Source organism: Heterocephalus glaber, unplaced genomic scaffold (genome assembly GCF_053883595.1).
Source record: "Heterocephalus glaber isolate CG9 unplaced genomic scaffold, H.glaber_assembly_v1.0 deba00001124, whole genome shotgun sequence".
NCBI lineage: Eukaryota > Metazoa > Chordata > Mammalia > Rodentia > Bathyergidae > Heterocephalus > Heterocephalus glaber.
The window spans coordinates 628,314-638,601 of record NW_028258197.1 but is presented as its reverse complement, the minus strand read 5'-3'; the positions used below and the strand labels follow the sequence as shown (position 1 = coordinate 638,601).

At 35.8% G+C, this 10,288-nt stretch overlaps 1 protein-coding gene across 10 annotated transcripts in view; it reads right to left on the bottom strand.

Moving 5' to 3' along the window:
- Tanc2 (tetratricopeptide repeat, ankyrin repeat and coiled-coil containing 2) overlaps positions 1-10,288 on the bottom strand; it is a 469,601-nt gene that overhangs the window by 294,843 nt on the left and 164,470 nt on the right. The window lies entirely within an intron of this gene.

The following is a 10,288-nucleotide window of genomic DNA, read 5'->3' as shown; positions in this document are numbered from 1 at the left end:
ACCAGACCAAGGTACTGAGTCCTGCTGCTCCTGGCCCAGAGGTAGGGGCTTCTGAGCTGCCGTCCCATTGCTCCTGGTCCAGAGGAAGGGGCTTCCCAGTCACCATCCCTCCTGCTGCTCCAGGCCAGAGGAAAGGGCTTTGGGGACACCTTCTGTCTCGCTGCTCCTGGCCCAGAGGAAGGGGCTTCTGGGACACCATACCTCCCACCGCTCCCGGCCCACAGGTAGGGGCTTCTGAGCCGCCATCCCACTGCTCCTGGTCCAGAGGAAGGGACTTCCTGGACACCATCACTCCCGCTGCTCCCAGGCCACAGGAAAGGGCTTTTGGGTCACCATCCCTACCACTGATCATGGCCCCTGTCCCACCTCTCCCAGCTCAGAGGAGGTAATCCGTGCAGGCGCTAACAGCTCCCCAACCCAGTCGAAATGAGAAAACACATAAATAAGTCTCAAAACCAGACTTCCAGATCACCTACAGCAACCCCAAAGGGAAAGGAGATGGAACACTCTGATACTCAACCACCTGGACCCACTGAATTGGCAACAAAAGGGGATCGGGAAAAAACGAAATCAGAAATAATTTCTCAGATAACAGGAGAAATTGTGCCCTTAGTGCAAGACATGATTAATAAATCTAGAGAGGAGCTGATGGTGGAATCCCAACATAAGAAACAAATGGAATCCATAAAACAGATGCAAATAGATTTCCAGGACATGAAAAACTCCATTGAAAGTCTACACAGCAGAATGAGCCAATGTGAGGACAGAATTTCAGATATAGAAGATAAGATTGCAATTAGTGACCAGGAAAAGAAAAATTGCTTCAAAATTATAAGGGAACATGAGAAATCCATCCAGCAGCTCCTAGATGATGCAAAAAAGAATAACATAAGACTGATTGGGCTCAACGAAGAAACAGGAGAGAGTGCAGATGACATAAAAAAATCTCCTCACAGAAATAATGGCAGAAAACTTCCCAAGCAGGGGAAAAAAGCTTGACATACAGATAAGTGAGGCATATAGGACTCCAAAGAGCCTTGATCAAAAAAAATCTACACATAGGCATATAATTGTTAAGATTCCAGAAACACAACAGAAGAACAAAGTTCTCCAAGCAGTCAGAGAAAAGAAACCAATCACATACAAAGGAAAGCCCATCAGAATCACAGCAGACTTCTCAACACAAACCATCAAGGCAAGAAGAGCTTGGAGTGACATATTCCAAGCCCTAAAAGAAAACAGCCTCCAACCCAGATTGATGTACCCTGCAAAACTATCTTTCAAAATGGATGGAGAAATAAGAGACTTTCATGACAAAGAGCACCTTAGGAAATTTGTGAATACCAAACCAGCACTCCAAAGAATTTTACACAATAGCCTAGGAACAGACATTGAGGATCACAACCCCAGGAAGCAAAGCAGAATGAACCCATCTGGCATGACAAGAGATTAAATGGAAAGGGGGAGAATCCAACAAAAAGAAAAAGTCATGGTAATGACAAGTCAATACATTTCAGTTATAATCATCAACGTTAATGGTCTCAATTCACCAATCAAAAGAAATAGACTGGCAGAATGGGTCAAGAAGCAAAATCCAACAATATGCTGCATACAAGAAACACACTTCATTCAAAAGGAAACTCATAGACTGAAAGTTAAAGGGTGGAAAACAATACTCCATGTGACAGGAACCCGAAAAAAGGAGGAGTAGCTATCCTCTTGGCAGATCAAGTAGATTTCAAACCAACACTGATTAAGAGAGACGAAGAAGGACACTACATCCTTGTAAAGGGAAGAATCCAAGAGGAAGAGATGACAATCATAAATATCTATGCACCAAACACTAGTGCACCCAACTATATAAAACAAATACTAACGGACATGAAAAGTCATATATGCACTAATACAATTGTAGTAGGGGACCTCAACACCCCACTGTCACAAATACATAGATCAACTAGACTAAAAATAAGTAATGAAATACTAGAACTCAATCGAACTCTTGAACAAATGAACTTAACAGATGTTTACAGAGTCTTCCACCCCACAAAATCAGAATACACATTCTTCTCAGTTGCACATGGGTCATTCTCAAAAATAGACCACATACTCACACAAAGAACAGGTTTAAATAAGTTCAAAGGAATTGAAGTTATCCCCTGTATATTATCAGACCATAGTGTGATGAAATTGGAGATCCATAGCAAAAGAAACTCAAAAACTTTCATAAACACGTGGAAATTGAACAACACACTTCTGAATAAACAATGGGTCACAGAGGAAATTAAAGAAGAAATCAGAAAAAAAAAGAGAAGAAATCAGACAGTTCCTTCAATTAAATGACAATGACAATACAACATATCAGAATCTATGGGACACAATGAAAGTAGTCTTACGAGGGAAATTCATAGCAGTGAATATGCATATTAGGAAAACAGAATGAGCCCAATTAAACAACCTCATGCTGAACCTCAAGCTTCTAGAAAAAGAAGAGCAGGACAACCCCAAAGCTCATACAAGGGAGAAAATTAAAAAGATCAGAGGAGAAATCAATGCAACGGAGACTAAGAGAATGATACAAAACAATCAATGAAGCCAAGAGTTGGTTCTTTGAAAGAATCAACAAAATTGACAAACCTTTAGCCAACCTTGTCAGAAAAAGGAAAGAAAAGGCCCAAATACATGCAATTAGGAATGAAAAGGGTGATATCACAACAGACCCAGCAGAAATCCAGAGGATCATCAGAACCTATACGCCAATAAGATGGACAACACAGAAGAAATGGACAGGTTCCTAGATACATATGAATTACCAAAGTTGAATGAAGAAGACCTAAAAATTCTGAACAACCCAATATCAACCAATGAAATTGAAAATGTAATTAAAAACTTATCAACTAAGAAAAGCCTGGGCCCTGATGGCTTCACTGCTGAATTCTACAAGACATTTAGAGAGGAACTGCTGCCACTACTGTTTAAGCTCTTCAGTGAAATTGAAAAGGAAGCAATACTCCCAAATTCATTCCTGGAAGCAAGCATCACCTTGATCCCCAAAGCAGAGAAAAACCCAACCGAAAAAGAGAACTATAGGCCAATCTCACTAATGAACATAGATGCAAAAATCCTTAATAAGATACTGGCAAACAGAATGCAGAAGATCATCAAGAAGATCATACACCCTGATCAAGTGGGATTCATCCCAGGGATGCAGGGATGGTCCAATATACGAAAATCAATCAATGTAATACACTATATCAATAGAGCCAAGGACAAAAGCCATATGATTATCTCCATAGACACAGAAAAAGCATTTGACAAAGTCCAACATGCATTTATGATAAAAACCCTACAAAAAATTGGAATAGATGGTCTCTACCTCAAACTGATAGAAGCCATCTATGAAAAACCAACAGCCAATATCATATTAAATGGTCAAAAACTGAAATCCTTCACACTAAAATCAGGAACAAGACAAGGATGTCCACTATCACCACTCTTGTTCAATAGTGTTCTGGAAACATTAGCCACGGCAATTAGACAAGAGAAAGAAATAAAAGGAATAAAGATAGGAAATGAAGAAGTCAAATTGTCATTATTTGCAGATGACATGATACTCTATATAGAAGACCCCAAGAACTCCACCAAAAGTCTTCTAGACTTAATAACCAAATTCAGTCAAGTAGCTGGTTACAAGGTCAACACACAAAAATCAATAGCTTTCCTCTACACCAATGACAGACTCACTGAGAGACAAATAGGGCAAATAATTCCTTTCACAATAGCATCCAAAAAACTGAAATTCCTAGGAATCAACCTAACAAAAGAAATCAAAGACCTCTTCTCTGAAAACTATGGCACTCTGAAAAGAGAGATTGAAGATGATATCAGAAAATAGACAGACATCCCTTGCTCCTGGGTAGGAAGGATTAATATAGTGAAAATGGCCATACTTCCAAAACTGCTATATAGATTTAATGCAATTCCAATTGAGATCCCAGCAGCATACTTCATGGACCTTGAGAAAACAATCCAAAAATTCATTTGGAACAAGAAGAGACCCAGAATAGCAAAAGCAATTCTAGGTAACAGAGACATGCCAGGGGGTATCACAATCCCCAACCTGCAACTATACTACAAAGCTACTGTGATAAAAACAGCATGGTACTGGCAAAGAAACAGACTTGAGGACCAGTGGAACAGATTAGAAGATGTAGAAACAACGCCAGACAAACTCAGCCATCTCATCTTCGATAAAGGAGCCAAACACCCTCACTGGAGGAAAGATTCCCTCTTTAATAAATGGTGCTGGAAAACTTGGGCTTCAACTTGCCAAAGATTAAAACTAGACTTGTATCTCTCACCATGCACTAAATTAAAATCAAAATGGATTAAAGATCTAAATATTAAAATAGAAACTCTGAACCAGTTGGAACAGAGGTTAGGTAGAACCCTTGAAGACATCAGTGTAGGAAAAGATTTTATGAACAAAACCTCAGTTGCCCGTGAACTAGCACAATCAACAAGTGGGATCTCTTCTTATTAAAAGGCTTCTGCACAGCAAGAGAAACCACCAGCAGTGTGAAGAGACAACCCACAATGTGGGAAAAAATCTTCACCTGCTCTTCCTCAGACAAAGGTCTACTATCTCGTATCTATAAAGAACTTAAAAAGATCAGACCTCCCAAATTTAAAGACCCAATCCGAAAATGGGCATCTGAAATGAACAGACATTTCTCAGACAAAGAAGTAGAAATAGCAAATAAATACATGAAAAAATGTTCAACATCACTGGTCATTTGAGAGATGCAAATGAAAACAATGCTGAGATTCCACTTCACTCCAGAAAGAATGGCTGCTATCATGAAATCAACCAATAACAAATGCTGGCGGGGCTGTGGGGAAAGAGGAACCCTGCTCCACTGCTGGTGGGAGTGTAGACTGGTGCAAGCACTGTGGAAATCAGTATGGAGATACCTCAAAGAACTAGGACAGGAAGTCCCATTTGAACCTGCTATTCCACTGCTGGGGATCTTCCCCAAAGAATTAAAAGAATCATACCACAGTGATATATGTACGCCCATGTTCATAGCAGCACAGTTTGTGATAGCTAAAACTTGGCAACAGCCCAAATGCCCATCAACTGGAGACTGGATAAAGAAAATGTGGTTTTTTTATAAAATGGAGTACTACTCAGCCATAAAAAATGAGAAATTAGAGACATTTATAGCTAAGTGGATGCACATTGAGGCGATATTCTTAAGTGAAATAAATAGGACACACATGAATAAATACCGCATAGTTTCTCTGGTGTGAGAAACTGAAAGTGTAAATAAGGACTAAATGTATAATAGGTAATGTGAAATAGGAAGAAAAGGGGCAAAGGGGAAGGAAGTGGGAGGGCTAGGGGAAAGGATAGAAGGGAATGGGATTAATATGAGAAAATGGAAAAATAGGAACAAAATCTTTGTAAATAGGACTGGAGAGGTTGAAGGGAGGGCTGGGCAAGGGTGAAAAATAAGAACCAAGAGAGACTATGTAAAGGTGTAAATTTCCAGTGATGAATGTCATTATATTGTACATCTAAAATATACCAATGATTAGAATGAATAATCGATAATGTAAAATAGGAATAGGTCCAAAGGGGTAGGGGTAGTGGGAGGGCCAGGGCAAAGGAAAGAAGGGAAAGGAAAAATGATGAGAAATGGAAAAAATGGAAATAAAGTCTTTGTAAATAGGGAAGGTTAGAGAGCGTGAAAGAAGGCTAGGAATGGGGAAAAAATAAGAACCAAGATGCATTATGTAAAGGTACAATTCCCAATGAGAAATGTAATTGTGTTGTACACCTAAAATGTACCAATAAAAGAATTTAATTTAAAAAAAAGACTGAAATTAAGATATTAAGTGCGTATACTAATTTCCCAAAATAAACCCATCATAAAATATTAACATGTACTAATAAAATATTAAAAAGTAATTTATATAATCATAAACCTATGGATCAGCTAAAGAATTGAATATGGCCATACTATAAATAATACTAATAATTATTATTATTGTTATTGTTACTAGAGGTGCTGAGGATTACCTTCAGGGCCTCATGCATGTTAAGCAGGTGTCAATAATTGAGATAACATCCCTAGCCCTAGAGGCAGATTTGTGGCCAAAAGAGAAATAAACAGAGAGGAAAAGGCCACAATTAAAGATGAAGAGCTGAATATCCTCTAAATATAACTGTCAAGGAAGAATAAAGACCCAATTGAGAAGAGCTGTGCTTTTAAGAATTCAAAGAGTATTGTAGCAATATTTTGGAAATAAAAACATGAACAAGGAAAGTACTGATCTACTGCAAGAAAAAGATAATAATGTAATAGTTCTGTTTATGAACTTTCACTTATGAATCTCCCTTTAAAGCTAAAGTACTATGTTCCTGACATACATAATATGTATTTAATCTATATTAATACTCTATCAAGCAAAAATAACAACAACAATAATAATGTAATAAAGATAAGAAAAAGCATATTCAGTAATGAAGAAATTTGACTAAGGCCATACAGCTAATGAGAGAATCAAGACCTGGACCCCAATATATGTGATTACAAAGTTTGCCATACTTAATATCCTGCTCCAAGCAAGAGACATACAACAATTAATCACTTAATCTGTGTGTGAAAGCTATCAGAATCAAAATGCAGTCATTTACATCAGCCCTAACAAAAATATAAATAAAGCCATAAGGTTACAAAGGAAGAATTCTCATACAGTTACCTGATACATGGTGACTATCACAAGACTATGCCAGAACCACAACTTTGCACAAAGGCCACCACACACACACACACACACACACACACACACACACACACACACACTCACACACCAGCAAGGATATTTGTCCAGTAACTATCCAACATCAGACTGGCACCACCCTTATGAATCCTTGTGACCATGGATTATTGTTTCAAATTTTCTTACGTAATTTCCCCCATTATTGCCTTTAAAGCTTGGCCTCAACCACTTTATTTGGTCTGGGTTCTGTTTCTTTGCTTGTTTTTGTTTTTTTGAGACAAAGTCTCAAGATGTAGTCAGGCTGGCTTTGAACTCACTACATGTGTGTGCAACAATTCAAGTCCTTTTCAAAAAGATTTTTAATTTAGGACAGGGTTTTTAATTTTGGGCTGATCTCAAAATTGCAAGCCTCTTGCCTCAGCCTTCCAAATGGCTGGGGTCACAGGCATGTTCCCCTTTGTCCAACTCCCCAACCACTGTGTTTTAAAAAAAAATTTTACTAGTACATAATGATTACATTTATCGTGGAGAGTTGGTACATGCTGAATATGCTCATAGTTTACTATGGCATACGTATTAGCATAGCAATGCTGTTCTATATATTCCCAAATAAACATAATCTTTAGAGAACCTTTCTCTGATTCTTATTTATATAGATAGTATACTTGCTTTGGTTTTAACATGTTCTTACAAAAATCAGGTGTTGAAACTTAATGGCCGTTTTAATAGTATTAATGAGTGGGGCCTTTAAAAGGTGATTAGAGTCAAGTATAGTGGCACATGCCTATAATCCCAGCACTCTGGGATGCTGAGGCACAAGTTCACAAGTTCAACCCTATCTTGGACACTTTGTAACAATTTGTGAGGAAAATTATAGCTTAAAAATATATCATCAAAATATAAGCCCACATAATTTATAAGTCAGAATGCTATAAGAACATGAAGAAATGAACATGAAACTACTAACAGTAGACTTTGTAAAACCACACAAGAAATTTAGAGTACTATAAAAATAAAGGATGACAAAATATGGATAGTGTATATAAAATCTTTACAAAAGGAAAAAATCCTCACTAAGAGCTGATAAGGGGTTAGTTATTAGGAAGAGTAATTCTGAAGTAATCTCATGTTCATTTTGATGTGATTATTAGATTAGAAGATAAGGGAAACAACATAGTTGCAATACCATCTTTATATTAGAAAGCCCTCTTACTCTAAAGTTAGAGAAGCTCAGACATGAAAGAAAGCCGCTTTCTAGCCTATAAAGAATTGGCCAGAAGAAGTTAATTTGTCATATAGTTCTAAAAAGCAAAACAATGAATAATGGGTAGCAGCAATTAACCCATTTATGCCAAAGGAGGCATTTTTGAATTTTTGCATGAAATTCATATGTTACCTAGAAAAATTCAAGGAAAAAGAATTTTTTTTTTTTGGTACCAGAGATCGAACTTGGGACCTTGTGCTTGTGAGGCGGGCAGGTGCCAGAAACACTGAGCTAAATCCCAGGCCTCAGGAAAAAGAATTTTAAGAGAAAAATTTTTATTATGTTCCACTGTTATATGCCATTCATAAAATGGAACACTTGGCATAAAAGGAGTAAGGGGTATATTTTTATCCATGTAAATTAGAAAACTAATGGTTAAAACTCTCAAACAAGGGAACAGTCTGTTACAAAGGAGAAAGCTCACCATCGCTGGAAGTGTTCACTCAGAGGCTGCTGATCATCCACTTAGATTGCTGCTAACACTAAAAATGCTCACATATGTAAAATACCTATAAACATCTGTAATTACTATAATTACTACTATTATCATTATTGCTTAAAAGTTTAGTTAAAATTTACTACAAAATCATCTGAGCCTGGTAATTCGAGGGAATCTTTGATATCTGTGGTCACTACTTATAATTTTTAAGGTTTCTTACATCAGTATTACCATTTGTTTTCTTCCCTTCTGTCTGGGTTTTTAAAAATTATTTTGCTGTAAAGTTGTTCACTGTATTTTCTTAAATAAAGACATTATTATTAGTGGCTAATTTATTTTTATGTGCCACATGTTATTTATTTTTTTTCTCTTTCACTTTGATAATTTCTCTTAAAGATTCTTCTAGGTCTTCTAAAGAAACTGCCTGTGTCTTCACTGATTAAATATTATTTGTTTAATTTTATTCATTTCTTCATTTAATTTCATTGACAACTTCTTTTTTTTAGCTCCTTGAGTTAAATGACTGATTTATTTTCAGTGCCTCTTTTCCAATAAAAGCATTCAAAGTAATGATTTTTTCATAGAGTACTATTTTGGCTGCATTTCACAAACTTTACTTCCTAAAACATGTTAACTTGAAAAAACTTTTTTTGCAATTTTGGCTTCTATTTTAACCTGAAAGATGTTGTAAAACTCTTTAAATTCTAGAAGTAGAAAAAGAATTACCATCTATCTTTACGTTGTTAGATTCTTTCATTCTAAAGTAAAAATAATGTATACTATATAAGGTTCTTTATCAATAAATACATTATCAATTATAAACAGGTTACAGTGTTGAAAAAAGAATATGTGGTTCTTGATCTACACTTATCTGAATTAAGTTTACTAACTGCATTATTCAAATTTTCCATATCCTCTATGGCACCGAGCAACTGATTTTCTGAAGAATGTAAGTTGCCATAAATGTCAATTCATCAATTTTCTCTTTCACTTTAAACAGTGTTTTTCATACATATTTTTTCTTTTTAAAAAAATGTCTTTATTGATATATCATTCACATACTATAGGATTCACCTATTTAAAGTATACAATCAAAGGATTTAGTATATTCAAAGTTGCAGGACTCTCATCATAATCTAAGTTTAGAACATTTTCATCACCCCAAAATGAGACTCCATACTCTTAGCAGTAACTCCCCGTACTCCTCTTTTCCTAGGTACTCACTAATTAATATTTTGTCTCTATAGATTCATCTATTCTGGACATTTCAAATGACTGAAATTATGCAAAATTATATAGTGTTTGGGGTGGCTTCTTTCACTTCACACAATGTTTTCAAGATTCATTCATGTTATAGCATGGATCAATAATTTAGTTATTTTTACTGCCAAATTCTATGGTTACTATATTTTATTTGTATATTCATTGGCTGATGAACATTCAAAATATTTTCACTTTTTGGCTATTATGAACATATCTACACAAGTTTTGGTGTGAATGTTTTTATTTCTCTTGAGTTGTATTATGTATTTTGACTTTATGTTTTTTTCATTCATAAAAGTTCAATAATTATTAATATCTATTTCATTAATTGTGCCTGCATAAAATATCAAATTCTTTAATCTAATTATCTTCGTTCATTTTTATTTTGTTTTATATTATTGCAAATAATGTGATTCTTTCTTAACAATTTTCCTGGTATATATTTTTCATTGTTTTTATTTGCAAGCTTCCTCTCATTTTGTTTTATTAGTATCCATTATAATTAACATATTACTGGAAATGCATGCTATCTA